Source organism: Cardiocondyla obscurior, linkage group LG06, assembly GCF_019399895.1.
Source record: "Cardiocondyla obscurior isolate alpha-2009 linkage group LG06, Cobs3.1, whole genome shotgun sequence".
Taxonomy (NCBI): Eukaryota; Metazoa; Arthropoda; class Insecta; order Hymenoptera; family Formicidae; genus Cardiocondyla; species Cardiocondyla obscurior.
The window spans coordinates 9,026,039-9,038,706 of NC_091869.1; the positions used below are offsets into that span (position 1 = coordinate 9,026,039).

General features: G+C 41.3%; 1 protein-coding gene across 10 annotated transcripts in view; it reads left to right on the top strand.

The window, feature by feature from the left end:
• Sei (potassium voltage-gated channel seizure) overlaps positions 1-12,668 on the top strand; it is a 92,217-nt gene that overhangs the window by 61,420 nt on the left and 18,129 nt on the right. The window lies entirely within an intron of this gene.

A 12,668-nucleotide genomic window follows, 5' to 3' on the forward strand; every position in this document is an offset into this window, starting at 1 on the left:
GCCGCAGTGCGCTCGTACGGGGGTCGACCCAGACGCATCGCTGGAATGATGAGGAAACGCGTCGGATGCAGTCGACGGTGCTCACCGGATTATCACGACTTTCCGTATACGCTGAAGATTGGCGCGTCGTCCGGGCACATCGTCGCTGTGCAGCTGTGAGTTTGGCCGGGCAATTCGGGTAGAATATGATTTACGTGCGTTACATCGCTGACGATTACTGGACTTCTCGGGCGTGCATACCTATCTGGAACTTTACGAGCGTGTTTACGGTCAAAGACATCGTCCTCGATCCTATCAGTGGTGACCAGCTGTAGCACGCCAAGTATGGACTCGTCGGTAGTCGACCATAAGCACTCCGTCCCGTCGATCGGTCGGGCGAATCCGAAGCGACTGCGAGCCGTGGGAAAATTATAACGCGACAAATGCTTCATTTCGAGAAGAAAGAAAAAGGATCTTTGCGTACGAGACGCTCGTGACGTGTGCGTAATCCAGCGCAACGAAATGCAAGTGATAGCTATACAGCTTTGAACTCACACCGAGATTAAGAAAACTTAGAGTTTTATAGAAAAAAAAAAAAAAAAAAAAAAAAAATTCATGCGTGAAAATCACGCTGACAGTTTATCCTGCCGTGTTGTGATCAATCTGAGAAGTCAGTCTGTCATAAGTCTATTCACCCGCTCTCGTCGATAAATCTCGCCATTAAATCGAGAGAAAAACACACAGAGCTTCGTTTGGGATGAGAGCATATTTCGGTGTCTACGATTTACACATACCATCGGGCGAGTAAACTTCATCTCGAGGATCGATCGTCACCCTCAACGACCGGCTTAATTCGCTAATATACTACTGAGGATCTTTCTGTTCGGCCGAACTGATCGTTAAGGAAATTCACGAGGTGCCGTGCGTCTTCGTTGACAGGAAATTGGAATGTTGCCGTTAGACAGCATGTCGCCTCGCGCACTCGTCGGGAATTCCTCAGTATTAGCCCGTGCCAAAACGATTACGAGCGTCGATGAATACGGATCGTTTTCACGAATCTCTTGTGTCTCGTCGTTTAAAGAGCTCGCACCGAACATTTATACCTGCGCGGGATTTTTAATTGCCAATTATTAATCGCGCCGTTGCATCCCAACGAGACGCGCTTGATATTTATTACGTTTTGCTGCTTGAAACGCAGGAGTGTCGAACTATCGAGCGAGAAAAATTCAATTACATTCCGTTGCGTACTCGACTTTGCTGAATAATACTTTTACAGGTTTTTGAGCGGACGTAGAGTGAACGAGAAGAGGAGGACGTGGAGACTAATTGAGACTGATATGTTATTGAGAAAGTTATCTTTTCGCTGAGACTGTTGCTACGTTCCATCCACTACTTATCGCTAATTATTAAACGAGGTTTGCCGTGGTTCGCGATCTCCACAACGTGTCGACGGTGAAAGTTAAGTTTAAGCTCGTCATACACGCATAACCGTTCTTTTACATTTTATACCGTTTTCGAGAGATAAGAATTTTTTAATTAATCGCAAGAAACACTGCAGAACAGAGGCATTGTTTGTCGCGAAAGAAAACGTGGATTGCGACATTAACAAAATAAATTTCGTTTTTACATAATGGATTGTATAAGAAACAAACAATAATTATCGATAGTAATAATAATCGTCTGCCGAGTGCATTGAGTTTGCAGAAGCCGAGTCGATTAAGTGATTTTACGGATGCGCACATATATTATTAATAATAATAATAATGCACAATATTTAATATTAATAAGCACAAAAGAAAGTTTGCTTCGTCGTTCGGTATATTTGGTTTTGACTTGAAGCATCAAGAGGAAAATATATCGGTAAGAAGACGCGGAGAAGCGCAACGGAACGTTAACCCAACAGTCTTTCAAAGCGTCGAACTTTTAACTAACGCTCTTTTTTGCATCGCTTTGTCTTTTGCATTGCGAGGAGACGGCATATCAGATAACAGAGTACGATAATCGATAACGATTATTTGGATTAAATTTAATTGCCTTACTCATCGCGAGCGATTAATCTACATAAAGGTTCCTCGCAATACGGAGATCGGAAATAAATAACGTGAACCGTAATAATCACTCCGCCAAGATTCAGCTGTTCAAGGAAAAGCTGCCGAAGTCCCAGCCCCCGGGTTCGTCCCAGCCGCGGGACGAACGCATCGCCCTGCGTTCGGTGAAGAATCAGTTGATCGATCCGCCGACGGTCGTCAACGTGGCCACTCGGCCGCCACCGGTGGTGATAAGGAGAAAGCAGATACCGCCGATCGAAGCGAAACAACAGGACTCGAGCATCGCGGATTCTAGCGTCTCCGACGAGGGGCCTCGATCCAGTCGCGAAGAGCTTAACGACGTCAAAGGGAGGCAGGGGAGGGCTCGAGAACACTCTTGTCGCGACGAATCTTGTCGCCCCGACGAGGAGAACGCTCGAGGTGGATTCGAGTACTCGTTGGAGGACGAGGAAAGCCGGTCGGAGGTCGGGAGTCACTCGCGAAGGAAGCGAGATTTTCTGCCGAGGTCTACGTCGACGAACGGCACGGTGAGGCGGCCGGTGTCCGTCGAGATCGGTGCCGGTGGTGGTACGACGTCGACCACCAGCTCGTCATCGTACGAACGCGACCTGCACAGTCTGCTGCAAGGTCAGCCGTGCGAAACCATCACCGGCTCCAAAAGCCACGGGGGAGCTGGAACTTCGGCTGGTACCAGCGGGCGGTTTGCCATTAAAGTCAGCGGCAGCACCTCTTCCGATCTTCAGGAGGAAAGCGATCTGTCGTCCGAAGAAAGAGACGCCTTGATCGAGGACATTAAAACGACATCGAGCGTTTGCCGCAACAGGATACCCAAGTTTGGCGCAAGACGACGAGTCGTGTCTACTCCCGGAGCCAAGGATTATTATTCTAGAGCGGCGGAAGATCGGCTTCTAAGTTTTAATGAGAATTCTTGTTGCACCGTAACTACGCCAATAACTCTGACGAGGCAGCATAACGTCCACGTGATCAACGAAAACGTCCACGTAATCAACGAGACGGATACCTTCCCCGACGATCTTCCGAGCTCGTCGCAGAAACCGATCTCGGCACCGAACACCCTCACGCTTGGCGCTAAGCTCCCATCTTGGAAGAGTGGGAGTAAGGATCTACTGGTAAAGTCCGTCTCTTCGGCAAACACGCTCGCCCCAACGACGATGACTTGCATCAAATCGCCACGAACAATGTCCGAGCATCTCTTGGGGCAACTCGAGGTGCCAGTTACGCCTACGAGCGCGGTTCTCAGTGCTCTCCGAGTTAAGGGCGGCTCCTTGCGGGAGAGCGATCGTAATGAGAGAGTCACGGACGTGCCGCGACAGAGGTGGAGCAGCGTCCGAGTCAAGGGTGGCAGTACCAAGAGCCTATTGCTGGAGAACGGAGGTCCGCAACAACAGCCCTTGAAGGGCACTATTAGAAAAGAGGTATTCCGTGCCGTTTAAATCCGCTTTTTGCGCGTACGCGTCCTCGCGACGATGATTCACCAAATGTTCGATACATCTCGCTTTACGAAACGTTATTACATATACCGCAGATTAATCGACGCTACGACGATAATTACGTTATTGGTATACGATGCCGTACTTTACGAATGTGCACTTTTCTTACTCGAAACTATCTGATAAATGCCGATAAAATACTCGAGTCGCTAGAGAATGCATATAATAACGTTTGCAATTTTTACACGACCCTTACAGTATTAATATTTTAAGATAGACACGAGTTATTTTTGGTAACGCATTGATCGCAATACACACCTACACGATGTGGCTCTAACGCGACGGGAGATTTCAACCGCGATTCCAGCCGGTACCTATTGTGTGTCTTATTGGCGTAGATATTTATAATACCTTGTTCCGATAGCATACATCTGTTTTTACATGCAGATTTTACTCTCGCCGAATAATTACATAATTCCTGTTAATTTCTCAAGAGAAAACTATTATCGTACGAATTATTTGATAAATGTAATGATTTGAAAAAAAGAAAAAAAAAAGAAAAAACGGAGAACCACTGACGGACTGATAGATTCATTAATCATTAAACGTGGATCGATCCATAGATAGGCAAAGCTTTCCCTCGTAGTCATTTGACTATCCCTTAATGCACTGTTAGATATATTAGTCACAGCGACGTTCTCTTTCATATCGTGTCTCTCGATTAAAAATATCTTCTCCGTATTTTCATTAAAAAAAAAAAAAAAAAATTATTTTCTAAATTTGTCTAGTAAAATATAAAATATTGATTAACGAAAAATTTATTAATTTTGTTAATAAAGAATAACAGGTTAATTAAAGAAAAGCAAAAAAAAAATAGAAACACCGACAAATTACGCGGGAAGTAAATATTTCAAGAAATAAATTGAAAGAAGGAAACGAAACGTCGTGCAGGAAATTGAAACCGTATATTTGTAGCCAGTTCTTTTGAGCCGGTCATTTGGCAATGTCGGAACATTTCCCCGTTGAGTTCTCTCGATTAACTTGGCCAATACAATTTTCATCAAGAAAGACGTATTGTTTTCAATGAAAATACCGTTGACGACTTCATACTACAGGCTAGTTATGGCGAAGAGGATAAACATCGCGTTACCATGCCTATCCCACAGTGGTAGACGTGTTACTGCTATTTTCAGACTACACATATGAACACACGGTGCATTCTGGTAGGCTACTGCCTCGTTGAAAAACATCGATCCTTTTCCCTCTTAAAAGTTCCCAGTTGGAACGTTCCAAATAAAATCTCGTTAATTATTGTACATCAATTAATAAAAATAGCGAATATATCGCCGTCGACGCGAAGGAAAGCGGCGCAACGGCGAGACCGATCGAGCTCTCTACATTTTTATTTCTATCGGTTTTTATTACTCTTCCTACTCTTTATTACTCGAGGTATTAAAATTTTTAACGACACGTCAAAATGCGCACTTATATAATAACTTTGTAACTTCAATACGTTTCTATTACAAATTGCAAGGCGCAGCCTTGCCTCCGGCAATTCCGTTATGCTGGATTATAACTTCGTGCTTTGCGCCCTGCCAAGGTTTTGCAAATAAAAGTGGAAATTACGGAATGTAATCTACTTGAAGTGTCCCACGGGTCGCTATTGAGCGAATGCGCCTTTACGTGACTCATTATGTAATACGTCAATCCAGAAAACCGACAATTATTGCGTTTCCGTAAGTAGACTTGATAATCGGGATATCAGTACGTTCCTATCATCTAATATAAGGTTGCATTAATCGACGTAAATTTTAACGTATGAGAGAATCCTCGCGGGAGCAGCGTGCAAATTAATTGCCGCGAGTATTGTACCGGCGTGGGACGTGTATAATGAGAAATTAAAGGTAAATTAAATTCCCCGCAGACACGAGGCACGATTGTGATAAAAACATCTGATAAATGTTTCACGTCGCGCGCAACCGTGCAGCCTTTATCAAATCGATACGCAGCTGTCTCTTTGCGCAACAAAGGCGGATGACATATATAGAGAAATGAAAACGAAAAGTACGAACAAATATTTTTAATGGCGCACTATTGAGCTGCGAAATGCGCAGAATATTCATATATAACAATTATTTTCTAACTTGTTGCAATTTAAAATGTTTAAAAAAAAAATTAAGAATTTAACTCGTTGTAATTATTATATTTTTGATAAGGGTTTTATTAATTAATATCCAATTAACAAGTGAACGGTAACAAGTAAGCTTACGGTTGGCTTTATAAAGATTGCGTGGATCATTTACCTGTTTATAAGTTTTAAATCACATGCCTTTCGCCCGTAAAACAACACACAATGTTCGATTTACAGTCCGGATGCCTGAAAACACATTCCCGGCGGGTAATTACGTTTTTACGACGACTGTGTGCCGGTATTGCGCGGTCTTTAAGGAAACAACAGCCGTTTATTGAAATTAGAAAAAAAAATAATTAATGCTATTAAATTAATATTATTAAAAATTCAACTTACATGTGTAAAACAGAACGTTTATTATTTAAATTAGAAAGTTTAATTAATTAAGAGGAAAGAATTTCTGAAGTTAACGTAATTGTACATTCCGCTTGTTGGTTTCAGTAAATTCGTTTAACTCGGAAATAGGTGAAAATAAAAATTACTTTTTGCAAATGATTAAAATCGTCGTTTCAAAGCTAATCTGTCAAATCTGACAAAGAGCGATATTAAGAATTTTAATTTAAAGGACTTTTAACGAAGGTATACAATTGCGATCATAATTCTGAGTAATGAAAATTGTATTATATACATTTCATACCATCGCTTTACCTAACAGTAACCTGAAGGTTTTGCTACGCGAATTAATTACGCTAATTAAATGAGAATTGAAGTCAGCGGATTAGCGGTTTAATGTAAAGGGGAAAGAGACACTCGCCACACTGGCGATTTTAAGATCTCATTAATACCGCTATCATTAATAATCATAAACGTGGCGCGACTCTCGTCGTCGTCGTAGCGTTGCGTGTTTTTAATATCGTAAAGCGAGATGCTGCACGCTTCTTCTTAGCCGTATCGCCGCGCGGATAAAATGGTTCATCGGACACGCTCATAAAATGTCAGTCGCCATCGTTTAACGCGACCTTTCCGAGTGCACTTAGCACACGGTCGATGCATTATTAAATCAACGTCATCTAATCACACAAAACGAATTGAAGTGGAAGTTTCGCTCCGGTCCATATTAACTTATAACGCATAATAGGATCATCGTTGACATGCGGCATAAAATCGATGTGATTGTCTTGTTGATCTCGAATCCTGACGGTGTCTCCCGTAAAATACGCGCTGCTCTGTTTATCACACTTATCGCTCTCAGCTGGGATCCAAAATTGTTAGTTGATTTCCATGAAAATGCCTCGCTGCTTAAAGCCCGAGGAAAGACGAGCAATTATAAAAGAGGAGAATTTGTGCCGAGTTGCGAACGAGAAGGGATTTCTGGTGAATGAGTCGCGGCCAATATTGAAAATTGCACCTTGATACTTTTATTTTATTTTGTCGTATTTCTGATTTTTTCAGCCGCTTTATTGCGACTCACATTCGATACTAGGAATCGTACGCGATATTAGATCTTGCCATCTGGAAATATATTTAATTTTTTTAATTAAAAAAGATTAACAGTGCACGAATTTTTTTTTTTTTTTAGCTAATGATAATGAAATACCTATATAATTATTGGCGTAATGTGACAATTAAATTAATTGTGATTATTACAAATTAATTAGCATTATTACACGTGTAACGATAAAAATGAAAAACAAGAATGCGTTCTGTGCCTAACCGAGTTTCGCAGATTTTGCTTTTTAACTGCTTTTTCTTTTTCTGATTCCCATTTAGCCTTTAGCTTTATTTCGAATTTTTACGATTCGCTTTTACTACCCCTGCGTATCCAAACCTTGGCTCGCCGCATTTACAGCGGACCGTGAAACTGGACGGGCAAATTCGAGGCAGCTCGAAGGCATATGTTTTCTGAAAGCACTCTGCGCCGTTGCGCTGGCCGACCGAAACGGATCTCTCGAGCGCTTAGTTTCGCCGCGCGTACGCGAGCGTGCGGCCGCGGAATTCTTACGAGAACGTGGAGAGTCGGCCGAAATTAGATCACTCTACAAAGTCCGCCGGAATTCACCCGGCGTCCCCAAAAGACATTTTATTGAACTAAACAGATTCAATCTTTCGCAACACGCAACAATTATCGTTCACGTCGTAATTCGATTATTTCATGAACAAAACGATGATTTACCCGACAAATAGTGCGACAAGATGTTCTTCAAATTTCTCAGAGCTTTTTCTCGATCTTAAATATTGCAAAGATTCGTACCAGCAATAAAAATGTCCCGGTTTGTGGAGAATCCAGAGATATAAAATATTTCTCGTGAGATCCGTTGAAAACCGACAGACTGGAATGTTTTAAATCAAAAATATTATTTAATGTTACTTCGATAAACATTTATTTTAAATTGACCCTCTTGTCAAAGCTGAAACGGCAAAATGTGAAGAGATTTAATAAAATTTACTGTAATTTCTCAATATCCCAGGAGGCTATCCAACTGGAATCGGGCAACATTCAAGATATTATTGTCGGTCAAGGGACATTGAAAAATTTTTATCTCGGGAGAGAAAAATTTTCAGAATTACATAGAAATCCCCTGACGACTACTTTATTTGAAATATATTTTAAAAATCAGAAAATTGGAAAAAAAACTTCAGTTTTATATTAAATTGATTTTACGCTAAAAAGGATCTCTCGGCTGTTCATTTAAATTCTTACGATAAAGAATTAAGTGCGTATTAATGTTTCATATTTTTATTAAACGTTAGAAAATTGAAAATGACGATATAAATTTAGTGTGAAAGTGTTATCAAGACGAATAGTTTCCCTGACTGGATCGACGAAAATGTTTAAGATAGAGTCAACGGGCAGGTAAACTCTCGCGATCGACTGATCAAGAGAATGCAGCCTCTTCGAATTCGTTCAATGCTTTTTTTTAATTCTGACACGAAAGCTTCGAGTTAAAGATTATTTGAAGTGACGTGATCTTTTGTGTGAAACGTAGACTCGCGAAAGCCACGAATTCTGTTCGACGAATCAATCGAGCTTCTTATAAAGACGACGCAAAGCTCTCCCTTTGTCCTCGCACATTGAAAAAACGCCTACAAAGCTTTGCAACGTTCGACGAATCGATACTGCGTGAGCCGGAAACACGATCGTCTGTCTCGTATTTTCTTTTTTAAACGCATATGAAAACTTTTATATTTCGATTCAATAGACTAACCATTCAGATCAGACATAGGTACATATAAAATCTACTATAGAAATGATGAGTTTTTCCTTAAATTTTTTTTATACCTGAATAGCTTCTTCAAGTAAACGATAATTGTATTAAAAATTCATAGGAAATTGAAAGTCGTAATATTTTTATTTCTTTTTTTGCCGAAATACGAAGCAGACGGTTGAAGGAAAATATTTTATCACCGGCACTCGCTGTCAACTGCAAATATTTCGCAATTTTCAAGATAGTAAACCATGAAAAATTCCGCTTGCAATATGAATTTTATTTCGTGTAGCGCACATCCCGGAGAGACATTGGAAAACGTTTAACAAAAAAAAAAAAAAAAAACGAGGACAGGTGGTTTCTCCAAAACGTTTACTTTTATTTTCGCGTTCATGCTAAAAGTGCCAAGGTATCGCCGGAAGTGGCAGCGTTCGAACGAGGTTTGCCACGGTTGAGAATGACACTGGAATTCTTCGTGAGAGTGTCAGACACCATGATGCGCTCGTATTTCATGAAGGGAAAGAAACAGAAGTTTGGTTCGACCCTGTCGACGGTAATCGCCGTTTGTATTACTTACAATACTATTTTAGTAGAATTTAATAGAATTAGGAAAAAGAAGTACAACTGCTTTTCAAACCAGTTACGTACGATCGCAAGCGTAATAATAAATTATTACAACAATTAATTTTTTATTCAATTAAGATTGCAAACATATTTAAATTTGATTTGAGCATCTTTATGTAACTAATTAAAGTTTCATGTTATTCCACTGAATTTTAATGTTTCAATTATAATTATGCAAATTTATAGCGTAAATTGGTATAATGAATCATTATTATTGAAATTATTACAGTTGTAATTGGAACAATTATTTCAACTACGCAGTTTATGGGTTTACATTGACGATATCTGCGCTGCTCTCTCTCTCTTTCTCTCTTAGTGCTATCTAGTCGCGTCGTTTATTCGTGTTTATCAGGGTTATCAAGCGGCGAACGTGCTCGTTCAATTTGCGGCGGAATGGCGCGTACATTCCGCACGATATCGATCGTAATATTGCGTAGCCCGATAGAAATCCGACAACGCATTCATCGGACTGACCCGTTATGCATTGCGAGGCCGTACATCTCAGGAGCGCTAACAGGAGCTTTGACAGGAGCTTTCTTCCCGTTAAAACGGATTATGACTTTGCGCTGTCGCCGACGCGACCTCATTTTCAAGGCAGCACTTTGAAACGCGTCGCTCACATTGCGAAAATACGTCCAATTGCGTTACGAATGCCCGTATGGCAAACGTCGTTGTCACGGGGCTCGGTCAAATTAGTTTCGGATAAGTAGCGCCTAATTTTAGATGGCTTATGACACTTGTGAAACGCCACCATATATTCGGGAAACGTTCAATATAAAATTAGCGCGGTGAGTAACTGCGGCTTTATTCTCGTCGCTTTGAAAGGCGATTTAAAATGAGGCGCCTAATTCCCTATTTTACTACTCCATGCTATATTTATTGCGCGAGGTCATTATTTACATTACTTAAAGAGTATTTGCGCCGGTGGATTTCTAGAGGCTGCTTTAAAAGCATCCTTATCTGCGGTCACATAAACTTCAAGCACATATTTTACTTGCACACGTCAGGTACATATTTACGCGGGAAATAGCTCCATTGTGAGTCTGCAAATATTAAATCCGACTACAGGGAAGTCGCGCCGGATCGTAAAAAAAAAAAAAGAAAAAAAAAGTAAGGAACGCGTAATCGCAAATTGCCCGTTAAAAATTACTATTCTATACTGTTCTAAGTTTTCAGTGGAAGCACCCCGAAGTTCGTGAATTCGCTTTCCGCATTTTTAATGACCGTTTAAGCATCACGCTAAGTTTTTGAAAGTCTGTTAAAACGAATTTCATCTTCGTGAATTCCTTTCGCAATGCAACAGCTCGGACGACTTTGGAATTTCTAGAAAAACCTCCACGCCGTTACGCTCGCAATATTCTTCGCGCGATTTATTTCTTCTGCTTTGTTAAATGCCGACGGATTATGATTACGTAATGCAGTACTTATTCAATAATTCCAGGTCACGGCGCGAGGTAACTAGTCAATACTATCCGCCGCATCCTCTTACGTATATTCGATTACTTTATCTCCATTAGATCCAAATGAAGGGTCTTAGATTGCCGAGATTCCACGAAGACGTATCTGCATTAATTAATAGTTGATTACATTAAGTAATTATTACATGGAAAATTTTCTTTCTGACTTTGTTCTATAAATTATTCATTCAACATTTGCATTTGAAATAGACTCCGATATGTACAGAAAAAAAAAAAAAAAAAAAAAAAAAAAAAGAAAAGAAAAAAATTAATCAACTTTAAAGCAAGGGAAACAGAAAAAGAAAGGAAGAAAAAAAAAGTATTAACTGGGGGAAGGAAATTGGTGCCATTTTTATGGCGCAGTTGTTAATCCAGATATGTGCTTTCAGAATCTGTTCCGCCGTTAAGGCGGAAAATGGTTTCTTGTAGTTTATGAAGGACACCACAAACTATTGCAATAACTTCGGGTCATTGGAATGAGGTCGCCCTCGCGATCCTTCTCACCTAGCATCGGGCGCATGAATAAAACATGACCCACCTGAATTTACATTCTCGCGGCTGTCTCTGACGAGCCAACCAGCGAGTTTCTACTACATCCCCCCTGACCCGTCCGACTACACGCTTTCCATTAGATGGAACCTGATAATAAAAAATCGATAAAGAAGCTATGGAAGAAACTAGCCAACTATTCTGAATCTTATTCCGTTAAAAACATTTTTAACGCGTTGTATTCGCTCATTATTTCGTATCTGAAATCTAATTAATCGAATAAGAGTGAAATGTTAAGTACTTAATCGATAAAAATCATTCAACTTTTTAATCTAGAAAAAAATGTGGGCGTAAAAAAAAAAATAATACGATAAAATATTAACAAGTGAAAAAAAAAATTGAAATGATAAATATGCGGAAGGGTGGAACGTAATGTTAGTAAATAGTTGGCGTTGCCTTAAGCGACCCGGTGGCGAACAATGATGCCAGCATCCGCATCAGCAATATCCCATTTTCTATTTTTATCCGCTTATCGGTCACTTATCGCTGAGGGGGTTGATAATAATAAATCGACGGCATAGGGGGTCGAAGAAAAGAGAGCGAACTGCGACTTTGCCCCGGGTAGGCTCGTCAGTTCGTGTTACGAGCCTCTTGAGCGCGGGTTATCGTTATCGAACTCCGGGCTAATTCTCGGGCAGACAAGAACTCTTGGCGGCGTTCGTTGTGCCTCTAACACGGACCAAAATATGCCAAGGGTGTGACGGCGGTGCTACCCTAGCCCACACACCGCTTCTCGTGAGCGGATAGGTAGCGAACCAACCCCGAGCCAATCGAACGAACGCCACCCTTCGTCAGGCCGCATTGCATCAGTGTTAAACTAGCGCTCGGACGGTGCTCTTCCGGTTCTTCCCACGTTCCCGCGCGCCGTAAACAAGCGTCCCCGATTTCGTGCGCCGTGCCAGGGATCGATACCTCGAAATATTTCCCGCGTTTTGCAAAAGCCCTCGAGTGCTTCCGCCGATCCGTTTCTATTCTCGTCGCGACGCCGAATCCAGCGAGATTCGCGCACCACGCTCGAAAACTTAAACCCGATGGTCGACGTGCTCCACTCTCGGTGTGATATTGACATTTCCGATGTTCGTTGCCGCGTGTTCGGTGATTCTCACGCTCGAATCGTGATTGCCTTTACGATCCGATATCGGTCACCGTCCCTCGGACAGAACGGCGAGATCGGAGCTTTGAGGGAATCGCGAATTACAACGAATTACTAAATGGTTAAGCTC